At 41.3% G+C, this 12,625-nt stretch overlaps 1 pseudogene; it reads right to left on the reverse strand.

Annotated features, from left to right (window-relative positions):
* Positions 1–10,418: 10,418 nt before the first annotated feature.
* LOC131752347 (melanoma-associated antigen 9-like) lies at positions 10,419–11,228 on the reverse strand (annotated as a pseudogene).
* Between the last annotated feature and the right edge of the window lie 1,397 nt (positions 11,229–12,625).

Raw genomic sequence — 12,625 nt, forward strand, 5'->3', positions numbered from 1 at the left:
TTCTGCACTGACATGCCAATGACATGAAAAAAGGGGTGGGGGAAACATTGTTCTAGATTTATAAATTGCTTGTGAACATGTTAAAAGATGCTCAACCTCATTCATAATTAAAGATATGCAAATAAAAACACTACGTGGGGTTGAGCATCTTTTCACGTGGTTTTTTAAATCATTTTTTTGAACTTTATTTTATTTTTTAAATATTTAACATGTTTTATGAGCAGTTTATATTTATATTTTCTATGAAAGCCGATTTTTGCTTTCATCCATATTTTCCCCCAGTTTGTTAAAGATCAGGACATTTGATAATACAAATTTGGTTATAACATAGATAAAGAGACACTCACAAACATTTCTGGGGAAAATATGTGTGTGAATTGTTGCAACTTTTTTGAAAGGACACTTGACAATGCTATTGAAACTATAAACATATAGATCTTAAAAGTTCTCATCACAAGAAAAGAAATTCTGTAACTATGTATGGTGAAATGCTAATTAGACTTATTGTGGTGATCATTTTGTAATATATACAAATATTGAATCATTATGTTGTATACCTGAAACTAATATAATGTCAATTATACCTCAATAAAATAAAATAAACCATACACACACATACCTTATTACTCAGCAGTTCAATTTCTAGGAATAGAACTATTTCCATGAATTATATGCCTATATATGTGAAGCAATATATATGTGAGCAAATAGCAAAATACTAGAAACACCCAAACAGTCCATCAATGGGGGACTGACTAAATAAACTGAAATCAATTCAAAGCAATACTACACAGCCATAAAAAAGAATGAAGCATATATATACATAACATATATAGGTGTGTTTGCATGCAATATTGAACTCTCTTACTTGCTTAAGTAAAAGCAGCACAGTAGAATACAGCGTGATCAAGAACCACTCATTCAGCAAATATTAATCGAGGACTTGCTCTATGCCGAGAACTGTCCCAGGTCCTGGAGAAATAGAGGTAAACAGAACAGCTCAGATCCAAGTTGTCAATGAAGCTTGCATCCTGGTAGAGAAGAGAGGCAATGAACAAATAAAACAACCCAGAGATGAGATCATTTCCAATAGTGCTAAATGCTATGAAGGAAACTCAGGAAAGAGATGTTACAGTGAGAGACGGGGTGCAGTGGGGCTGCTTTAGAACAGGTGGTCAGGGAAGACTTCTCTAGAGGTGCTATCTGAGTTGAGGCAACAGGGCACAAGAAAAAAGGCCCCAAGACAGGAAAGAGCTTAGGATGCCAAGGGCCACAAAGATGGCCACTGCCGTCGGAGAGTGGTGACTGGTGGGGAAAGCTGTACAGATGAGGTCTGAGCCGTAAGCAGGTCAGGGAGTTTGTATTTCACTCCAAAAACATGTTCTCATGGGTTTTAAAATGGAGAATTATATATGGACATAAATGCTTTTCGTTTTGCATGTGTGCTTGCTTATGTACATAATATTTTTGGAAGTAGAAACAAGAAACTGATCATGGTGGCTGCCTCGGGGGGAGTGGGGCTCCAGGGTGGGAAGGAGACTTATTTCAAAGTGTATCTTTTTTATGCTGTTTGATATTTTTACCATATACATGAATTGCTTTTTCAGTTAAAAACTAGTTAATTTTTTAAACTATGGAAACATCTTAATATTCAATCTCAGTTGTAATCAAGGAAATGCAAATTAAAACATCAGGAAAAAAAATTTTTTAGGAAGGATTTAAAGACTCATAAAGCTCATAGTTGGTGAGGATATGAGAAAATGGACTTGTGTATTGTTTGTATATTTTCTTGGTGGGAATGAGCCTTGGTAAACCTTTCTTGAGGATCATAGGACTTTTTTTATATCAAAGGCCTTAACTTTTTTCCTATATCTTTGCCTTAACCATTCCATGTCCATGAATTTCCCAAGAGGAAAGAATCAAAAATAGGTACAAAGGGAACTCCCCCGTGGTCCAGTGGTTAGGACTCAGTGCTTTCACTGCAGTGGCCCAGGTTCAATCCCTGCTCAGGGAACTAAAATCCCACAAGCTGTGGGGTGCGGCCAAAAACAAAAAAACAGGTATGAAGATTAAGCTACCAGGATATTAAACCCAATGTGTTAATAATAGGAAAATTATAGGAGCAATTTAAATTCTAGCAGTAGTCATTTATTTAAATAAACTATGATGTATCCATACAATGGAATTTTATGACTATATTTTAAATACTCTTAAAGAATATTTAATGACATGCAAACATGTTATCAATTTATCGTTAGGTGAAAAATAAAGTTACAAAAGAGAGTGTTCCATTTTCCAATTTTAGCACAATTATATGTATGTATAGACACACACATATATATATATAAAGACTGCAAAAATATTACAATAGTAAATCAATAGTGATTTATAGTCTTCTTTTTGATTAAAGTGCATTTTAAAAATGATTTTTACTTTTTGGACCTCAAATGCATGTATTTAGATTATAATTCTTAGACAAGAACACACTGTCATTGTATAGACCATGCACGGTCACTTTCATTTCATTTTGATTTGTTTATGTATGCATTTCTGTAATGAACTCCCAAGAATCCACCACCCAGCTAGAATATTGCCGATAACTATTTGGCTCCTTTCCCATCCCCATCCTTCCACAACTAAAAGTAAACTCTATCCTGAATTTTGTGCTTATCATTCCTCTGCTTTTTTTCATTCTTTAAATTGTGGTAAAATACACATAACATAAAATTCAACATCTTAACCATTTTTTTTTTTTTTTTTTGCGGTACGCGGGCCTCTCACTGTTGTGGCCTCTCCTGCTGCGGAGCACAGGCTCCGGACACGCAGGCTCAACGGCCATGGCTCACGGGCCTAGCCGCTCCGCGGCATGTGGGATCCTCCCGGACCGGGGCACGAACCCGCGTCCCCTGAATCGGCAGGCGGACTCCCAACCACTGCGCCACCAGGGAAACCCCATCTTAACCATTTTTAAGTGTACAGTTCAGAGGCATTAAAAACATTCATGTTTTTGTGCTACTATCACCACCATCTATCTCCAGAATGTTTTTCATCTTGTAAAACTAAAACTCCATACCCATTAAACTGTAACTCCCATCTTCCCCTCCCGCCAGCCGCTGGTCAACCACAATTCTATTTTCTATCTCTATGAATTTGACCACTCTAAATACCTCATGTAAGGGGAATCAGACAGCATTTTGTCCTTTTGTGACTGGCTTATTTCACTTAGCACAGTCTCCTCAGGTTTATACATGTCGTAGCATGTGATTGGATTTTCTTCCCTTTTAAGGCTAATATATATCCCATTACACACACACACACACACACACACACACACACACACACACACACACACATATATACACCACCTTTTGTTTATCCATTCAAATATCGATGGACACTTGGTTGCTTCTATCACAATTTTGGCTATTGTGAAAAATGCTGCTATGAACATGGACATACACTATCTCTTTGAGGCTCTGCTTTCAATTCTTTTGGATATATATACCCAGAAGTGGAATTGCTTGGTCACATGGTAGTTCTGTTTTTAATTTTTTGAGCAACTGCCATACTGTTTTCCATAGCAGCTGCATCATTTTACATTCCCACCAACAGTTTGTGTTTTTTTTTTGAGCACAGGCTCCAGACGTGCAGACCCAGCAGCTATGGCCCACAGGTCCAGCCGCTCCGCGGCATGTCCCGCCAACAGTTTTTAAGGGTTTCAACTTCCTCACATCCTCACCAATACTTGTTATTTCCTTTTTTTTTTTTTTTTGATAATAGCCATCCTAATGTGTGTGAGGTGGTATCGCTGTGGTTTTGATTTGCATTTCCCTCATGATTAGTGATGTTGAACACCTTTCTTTCATGTATTTGTTGGCCATTTGAATATCTCCTTTGGAGAAATGTCTTAAAGTCCTTTGCCCACTTTTTAATTGGGTTGGTTTTTGTTGTTGTTGAGTTGTAGGAGTTCTTTCTATATTCTGCATATTAATTCCTTATTAAATATATGCATTGCAAAAATTTTCTCTTAATCTACGGGTTGCCTTTTTTTGGTTTTTTTGGCCATGCCGTGCAGCTTGCAGGATCTTAGTTCCCTGACCAGGGACTGAACCCATGCCCTGGTTGCCTTTTCACTCTGTTGATTGTGTCCTTTGATGCACAGAAGTTTTCCATTTTGATGTACTTCAATTTATCTATTTTATCTTTTGTTGCCTGTGATTGCCTAAACAATGTATTGTTTTCCTTGTTTTAGAGTCTTATAAAAAGTATATGGTACTCTGTGTGGTCATCTGAGAAGTACTTTTTTCACTCATCATTATGCTGTCCAGATTCATACCTGTTGTTCAACACCTAGCTCTATAGTTTGTTTATTTTCAGAGCTGTATAATATTACACTGTGTAAATATACCAAAGTTTATTCATTCATTCTCCTATGAATGGGCATTGCATCAATTCTAGTTTTTTGCTACTCTACAAAATACATCTGTGAACACTTTCATATGTGTCTCTTGGTGCATGTGTATAAGAGTGCTCTCAGCTATCCACCTAGGAGTCACTGGGTCATAGGGTTTAAGAATGCTCAAACATGCGGGGACTTCTCTGGTGGTCCAGGGGTTAAGAATCTGCCTTCCAATGCAGGGGTTGCAGGTTTGTTCCCTGTTTGGGGAACCAAGATCCCATATGCCATGGGGCAACTAAGCCCATGTGCCACAACTAGAGAGAAGCCCATGCACCTCAATGAAAGATCCTGCGTGCTGCAACTAAGACAAGATGCAGTCAAAAATAAATAAATAAACAAATAAACCCAACCTGGGTCCAGAATCTATTAAAAAAAGCTCAAATGTACACAATAATTCCAAATTATTTCAAAGTAGTTAAATCAATTTACACACTCATCAGCAATATTTAGAAGATCTCATTGATCCGTATCTTCTCCAACACTTGATACAGTCAGATTTTTAAAATTTTGTTACTCTCATGGATATTAACTGGTACCTCATTGGGCTTCCCTGGTGGCTCAGTGGTTAAGAATCTGTCTGCCAATGCAGGGGACATGGGTTTGAGCCCTGGTCCGGGAAGATCCGACGTGCCGCGGTGCAACTAAGCCCATGCGCCACAACTACTGAGCCTGCAGTCTAGAGACCGTGAGCCACAACTACTGAGCCCACGTGCCACAACTACTGAAGCCCGCGTGCCCAGAGCCTGTGCTCTGCAACAAGAGCAGCCACCGCAATGAGAAGCCCGTGCACTGCAACGAAGAGTAGCCCCCGCTCGCCACAACTAGAGACAGCCTGTGCACAGCCACTAAATAGCAGTGCAGCCAAAAATAAACAAATAAATAAATTTATAAAAATAAATAAAAGAAATAAATTAAATGAGGACATGATTATTAAAAAAAAATCAGATATACCAGGCCTGAGAATGTTTGCCACAGAAAGAGCTACACCAGAAATATTTTTGAATAAAGTATTTAAATAGTAGATGTTACAAGAGATATAAGAATTAAAAGTGATCAAACTTGTCTTTAAAACATTTTTAAGATGAAACTAAAAGGCAAACATACTCATAATATCAATGTGACGGGCTGTTGTCTTATTAGGAGACATGAAAAAATAAAGAAAAAGAAACAGAAAAATTTAAATAATAAATTAGTAGGGGGGCTTCTCTGGTGGTGCAGTGGTTAAGAATCTGCCTTCCAATGCAGGGGACAGGGGTTCGAGCCCTGGTCCGGGAAGATCCCACATGCTGCAGAGCCACTAAGCCTTCCTGCCACAACCATTGAAGCCTGCATGCCTAGAGCTCGTGCTCCCAACAAGAGAAGCTAACGCAATGAGAAGCCCGCGCACTGCAACGAAGGGTAGCCCCCACTCGCCACAGCTAGAGAAAGCCTGCATACAGCAGTGAAGACCCAACACAGCCAAAAATAAAATAAATAAATTAGTAGGTACAAACACTTCCAATTATATTGATCATTAAAATATTTTTTAAAGGTCTAAACTCCTTTAAAAGATAGACAGACATATTGGATTTTTTTTAAATACAGTTATACACCATTTATATAAAATGAACCTAAAAACATAAGGAAACACAAATGTTAAAAGTAAAAGGATGGGGCTTCCCTGGTGGCACAGTGGTTGAGAGTCTGCCTGCCGATGCAGGGGATACGGGTTTGTGCCCCGGCCCGGGAGGATCCCACATGCTGCAGAGCAGCTGGGCCCGTGAGCCAAAAAAAAACCAAAAAACAAAAAAACAAAAAAACAAAACAAAACAAAACAAAAACATACTACTAAATAACTAATGTGTAAAATTAGTCATCATGGAAATTTAAAATAACCAAAACAGAATGATAGAAAACACTGTACTCAAACTGTGTGGGGTACAGCAAATCTTCACTTCAGGTTGTTTAAATATTTATATTAGAGTAGAGGAAGGATTTAAAATTACTGAGCTAAGTGGTCACATTAAGAAGCTAGAAAAAGAACAACAAAGTAGAAGGAAAAAAATAATAAAAGCAGAAACCAATAAAACAGAAAACAAAGATTCAACAGAGTTGATCAAAAAGTGAGTATTGGGGCTTCCCTGGTGTCGCAGTGGTTGAGAGTCCGCCTGCCGATGCAGGGGACACAGGTTTGTGCACCGGTCCGGGTAGATCCCACATGCTGTGGAGCAGCTAGGCCCGTGAGCCATGGCCGCTGAGCCTGCGCGTCCGGAGCCTGTGCTCCGCAACGGGAGAGGCCACAACAGTGAGAGGCCCACATACCGCAAAAAAAAAAAAAAAAAAAAAAGTGAGTATTGGTACTTTGCAAAAGAATAAAATTGACAGGACTTTCCTGGCAGTCCAGTGGTGAAGACTCCCTGCTTCAGGGGTTTCAGGTTGGATCCCTGGTCGGGGAACAGGGAAACTAAGATCCCACATGCTGCATGGTGCGGCCGAAAAAAAAAAAAAAGTGAATACTGGTTCTTTGAAAAAAAGTAAAATTGACGGGGCTTCCCTGGTGGTCCAGTGGTTAAGACTCCACGCTTCCACTGCAGAGGGCACGATTCGATCCCTGGTGGGGAGCTAAGATCCTGCATGCCATATGGCCAAAAAAAAAAAAAAGAATAGGGACTTCTCTGGTGGCACAGTGGTTAAGATTCCAAGCTCCCAAAGCAGGGGTCCCAGGTTTGACCCCTAGTCAGGGAACTAGATTCCACATGCATACTGCAACTAAGAGTTCACATGCCGCAACTAAGGAGCTGGCCGGCCACAACTAAGACCACGGTCAACCAAATAAATAAATAAATAAAATATTAAAAGAAAAAAGTATATAGCATTTCCTGGGATTAAAAAAAAGTTTGGTTAAATAAAAGAATAAAATTGACAAGCTTCTAGCAATATTATTCAAGAGAAAAGATGCAAACAAGTACTGTGAATGAAAGTAGAGACATAACCACAGATAAAGTACAGATTAAAAGGATAAGAGGCTATGATTAACAACTATATGTCAACAATTTTCAGAACTTGGACAACATATTCAGATTTTTCAGAAAAATATAACTAATCATAACTGACTCAAGGAGAAATGAAAAGTTAGAATAGTCATATAACTTTTAAAAATTAATCAGTGGTGGGCTTCCCTGGTGGCTCAGTGGTTGAGAGTCCGCCTGCCGATGCAGGGGACACAGGTTCTTGCCCCGGTCCAGGAAGATCCCACATGCCGTGGAGCGGCTGGGCCTGTGAGCCATGGCCACTGAGCCTGTGCGTCTGGACCCTGTGCTCTGCAACGGGAGAGGCCACAACAGTGAGAGCCCTGTGTACAGCAAAAAAAAAAAAAAGCCCACAGGGCCTTAAAATTAATCAGTGGTTGAGATCTTTCCACTAAGTAAACCCCAGGCCCACAGTTTTTAAGGAGCAGTCTATCAGAATTTCAAGGAACAGATTAACCAAGTTAATACAGATTCTTTCACACTCACTCTACAGGGCCAGCATAATTTTGATGCTAAAGACAAAGAATATGAGAAAGGACAACTGCATAAATATAGATGTAAGAATTCTAAACAGGGGGCTTCCCTGTCCCTGGTGGTGCAGTGGTAAAGAATCCAACTGCCAATGCACGGGACACGGGTTCGAGCCCTGGCCCTGGAGGATCCCACATGCTGCGGAGCAACTAAGCCTGTGTGCCACAGCTACTGAGCCTGTGCTCTAGATCCCGTAAGCCACAACTACTGAAGCCTGCTCCCTAGAGCCCGCGCTCCACAGCAAGAGGAGCCACCGCAATGAGAAGCCGGCCCACTGCGATGAAGAGTAGCTCCTGCTCGCCGCATGTAGAGAAAGCCTGCGTGCAGCAATGAAGACCCAACACAGCCAAAAATTTAAAAAAAATTTTTTAAAGTCAGTTGCACTTTTATACCCCAACAGCAAACAACTAGAAAATGTAATTAAAGAGAATATATTCAAGACTTTTAAGGAAAAATAATAAATCTTTATTAGGACATTTTTTTTTAAATTCTTTTTTGTGGTACGCAGGCCTCTCACTGTTGTGGCCTCTCCCGTTGCGGAGCACAGGTTCCGGACGCGGAGGCTCAGCGGCCATGGCTCACGGGCCCAGCCGCTCCGCGGCATGTGGGATCTTCCCGGACTGGGGCACGAACCCGCGTTCCCTGCATCGGCAGGTGGACTCCCAACCACTGCACCACCAGGGAAGCCCTATTAGGACATATTTTAAAAGGTCTAAATAAGTAGAGAGATATATCACACTTATGGATAGAAAGGCATATTATTATAAAGATATCAATCTTCCCCAAATTGATCTGTATAGTTCATGCAATTTCAATCAATATCTCAATAGAGTTTCCCATAGAACTTGTTAAGATTATTCCAAAATGTACTTGGAAATGTAAAAGGCCAAAGATAGCCAGGACATTTCTAAAGACAAAGCGAAGAATGTGAAGATTTTCCCTACAAGATATCAGGATTTAATATAAACTTATTATAATTAAGATAGTTTGATATGGATGCAGAATACACAAATTACAGAGATAATATGTTAGGTCAGTGGGAAAGGAGCTGAAAACATGGTTATCTATAGAGAAGAAAATTGGATCCCTACATCACATCATATACAGAAATCAATTACAGAAAATTAAGAATTTAGATTTCAAAACAAAACTGGAAAATTTTTAGCAGAGAACTTAGAGGTTCATCCTTTAGAACATGGAATAGGGAAAATTTTCTCAAACAGTCTACAAAAAAACATTGAAAATAAAATATAAGATTGACAATTTGACTATATTAAAATTTAGAAATTTTTTCTCAAAGGAAAACCTAAAGCACACACACTGACAAAGAATTCAGCTCAGAAATGGATAATGAACTTTCATTAATTAATATAAAAGGAACAAAGAGCCCAATAGAAAAATAGACAAAAGATGTGAACAGGCATTTTACAGAATGGGAACCACATATTATCAATAAACATATGAAGAGAGATTTAAAAAATGATCGGGTGAATGCAAATCAAGACCACAAAGAGATACTCTTTTTATAAAAATAAATTTATTTATTTATTATTTATTTATTTTTGGCTGCGTTGGGTCTTTGTTGCTGGGCGTGGGATTTCTCTAGTTGCGGCGAGCAGGGGCTTCTCTTGTTGCAGAGCACGGGCTCTAGGCACATGGGCTTCAGTAGTTGTGGCGCAACTTAAGTAACTAGAAAAAGAAGAGCAAATTAAACGCAAAGTAAGTAGAGGGAAAGAAATGAGATAAGAATGGAAATCAATAAAATAGGAGACAGGCAAACAGAGAAAATCAATGAGGCCAAAAGCTGGTTCTCTGAAAAGATCCATAAAATTGATCAACCTCTAGATAGACTGATCAAGAAAAAAGAAAGGAAGACACAAATTGCTAACACATTTTGATTTAAGTTTGTTTTACTCTTTTTTTTAAAAGAATTAACTAACGTTTACTTTTATTTCTCTTTTTCTTGACCCCATCAATTTTATTCTAAAGTTCTTTCTCATTTCCAAAAGATTCATATTCCAATGCCATGTTATCTTGTTCAGGATCACAAAATAATATGGGAGTCTTACAATTTGTTTTATGAAATAGCAAAACTCTTGTCTTTGAACTGAATTAGTGCAAATACATGTATGATCAATGTCATTCACAAACTTAGATACTGAAGCTTATTAAGCCTTCTTTTAAAAGGAACAATATTTGAAAAATTCCTAAAGAAAACAGAGATGAAATTCCATGTCATTATACACAAGAGGAACCCAAACATGCTACACACCGTGTTCCCCCAACTTGCCTGGGCCATCACTACTTAGAAGGCTGACCGCTCCCTCTTCAAACTCAGAGTGGAGGATCAGCCTCCCTTCCTACCCCGCAAGAGGAGCTGCTGGGCATGGGCCTGGAAGGAGCCTGGCTGCTGTTCTGGCTCAGGCCCCCTCTTTCTCATCGCTCACAGCCTCTGCAGACAGGGATGGGAAGGACCTGGGATCCCATCAATTGACCCTGAGCAGATACTCCAGGACCTGCCATTTGCTGGTCTCCGCATTGGCTTGGGGACCCCAAAGGAACTCATAGTGAGTGGGTGGGGTCGCTATGGGGCACCTGCCAGTACTCCAGGTTGCCCTCCTGTACCCACACTTTGGTGAGCAGCTCCCTGGGCTCCCCAGAGATGCAGTGCTGCTTCCCTGCATACACCCCCATGACACTCAGTGCTTCCCAGACCTCCTCCTCAGAGGCGCATTCACCCTTCAGGAGGATCACATCCAGGAACATCACCAGGAGGCCAGCCTTGGGCACGCTCTGTCCATTGCTCAGCATGGCATCCCAGGTGAGGCCCAGGGTGGGGACCAGGACGTAGGTGTGCTCACTGGGGTCCACCTTCTTCCTGCCAAAGACCAGCTGCATGCACACAGAGGCTTGGCTGAAGACCACGGGGGAAGTGGTCCCGATGGTCTTTGAGGACCATATTCAGCATTTCTGCCTTGGAAGTCGGCTCCTTGACACAATACTTAAGGAGCAGTAACCCCACCAGGTCAGCCATCATCACATTAAGTACCTCCTGGGGCAAGGACTCAGCATGGGTGGAGGAGGAGGAGGAGGAGGGGCCTGGGGAGGAAGAGGACGTGGGGAATGGGGCTTCCTCCCCCTCAGCCCAGAACAACTATCTGCACCTCCACGGGGCCCTGCACCTGGACTGGGTCCTGAAGGTCTGCCTCAGGCTTGCAGAGCTCACTCATCTGGACCAGGGGCACGATGACTGTGGTCCGGCCGCTGACAGGAGTGTGGACAGGGGTGACAGATGGGGACGATGGGCAGGTCTTCTTTTGAGGGGTGCTCTCAGGCCTCACAATGGTGCTCCTCCTGTGCAGCCTGTCCCCTGCCAACCTCACCTTGACTCCTGGCACTGCCAGGGCGTCCTCTGCTCTGTGACCTGAGGACACGGTCCTCAGACCTGGGCCTTCGCCTCCCGGTTCCTGGGGCCCCTTGACTCCTGGCGGGGCTGGGCTCCTTGCCTCTGCCAACCTGAACCCAGCCTCCCCAACCCTGGCCCTCTCCTCCCCCTCCCTCTCTTTTTTCTTTAATATATATATTTTTAAATTAATTAATTAATTAATTTATTATTTTTGGCTTTGTTGGGTCTTCGTTGCTGCACACAGGCTTTCTCTAGTTGCCACGAGCAGGGGCTACTCTTCCTTGCGGTGCGCGGGCTTCTCATTGTGGTGGGTTCTCTTTTTTTTTAAAAAAAAAGAAATAATGATTTATTTATTTAATTTTGGCTGTGTTGGATCTTCATTGCTGCACATGAACTTTCTTTAGTTGTGGCAAGCGAGGGCTACTCTTCGTTGCCATGTGAGGGCTTCTCATTGTGGTGGCTTCTCTTGCTGCAGAGCACAGGCTCTAGGAGCGCGGGTTTCAGTAGTTGTGGCCTGTGGTCTCTAGAGCGCAGGCTCAATAGTTGCAGTGCACAGGCATTGTCAGGCGGATTCTTTTTTTCCTTTTCTTTTTAACATCTTTTTCTTTTTTTTTTTTTCATTATGCGGGCCTCTCGCTCTCACTGCTGTGGCTTCTCCCGTTGCGGAGCACAGGCTCCAGACGCGCAGGCCCAGCAGCCATGGTCCACGGGCCCAGCCTCTCCGCGGCATGTGGGATCCTCCCGGACCGGGGCACGAACTCGTGTCCCCTGCATCGGCAGGCGGACTCCCAACCACTGCGCCACCAGGGAAGCCCCAGTTTGCATTTTTTTGATGACATATGATGTGGAGAATATTTTCATGTGCTTATTTACCATCTGTATGTCTTCTCTGGTGAAGTGTCTGTAAGATTTTTAGCCTATTTTTAAATTGGGTTGTTTGTTTCCTTATTGCTGATTTTTAAGAGTTCTTCATATATTTCGGGTAACAGTCCTTTATCAGATGTGACTTTGCAAATATTTTCTCCCAGTTTGAGGTTAGTCTTCTCATTCTTGACATTGTCTTTCACAGAGTAGAAATTTTTAAGTTTAATGGAGTCCAGCTTATCAATTCTTTCTTTCATAGATCGTGTCTTTGGAGTTTTATCTAAAAAGCCATCACCATCCAAGATCATGTAGGTTTTCTCCTATGTTATCTTCTAGGAGTTTTATAGTTTTGCAGTT

Source organism: Kogia breviceps, chromosome 3 (genome assembly GCF_026419965.1).
Source record: "Kogia breviceps isolate mKogBre1 chromosome 3, mKogBre1 haplotype 1, whole genome shotgun sequence".
Classification (NCBI taxonomy): Eukaryota; Metazoa; Chordata; class Mammalia; order Artiodactyla; family Physeteridae; genus Kogia; species Kogia breviceps.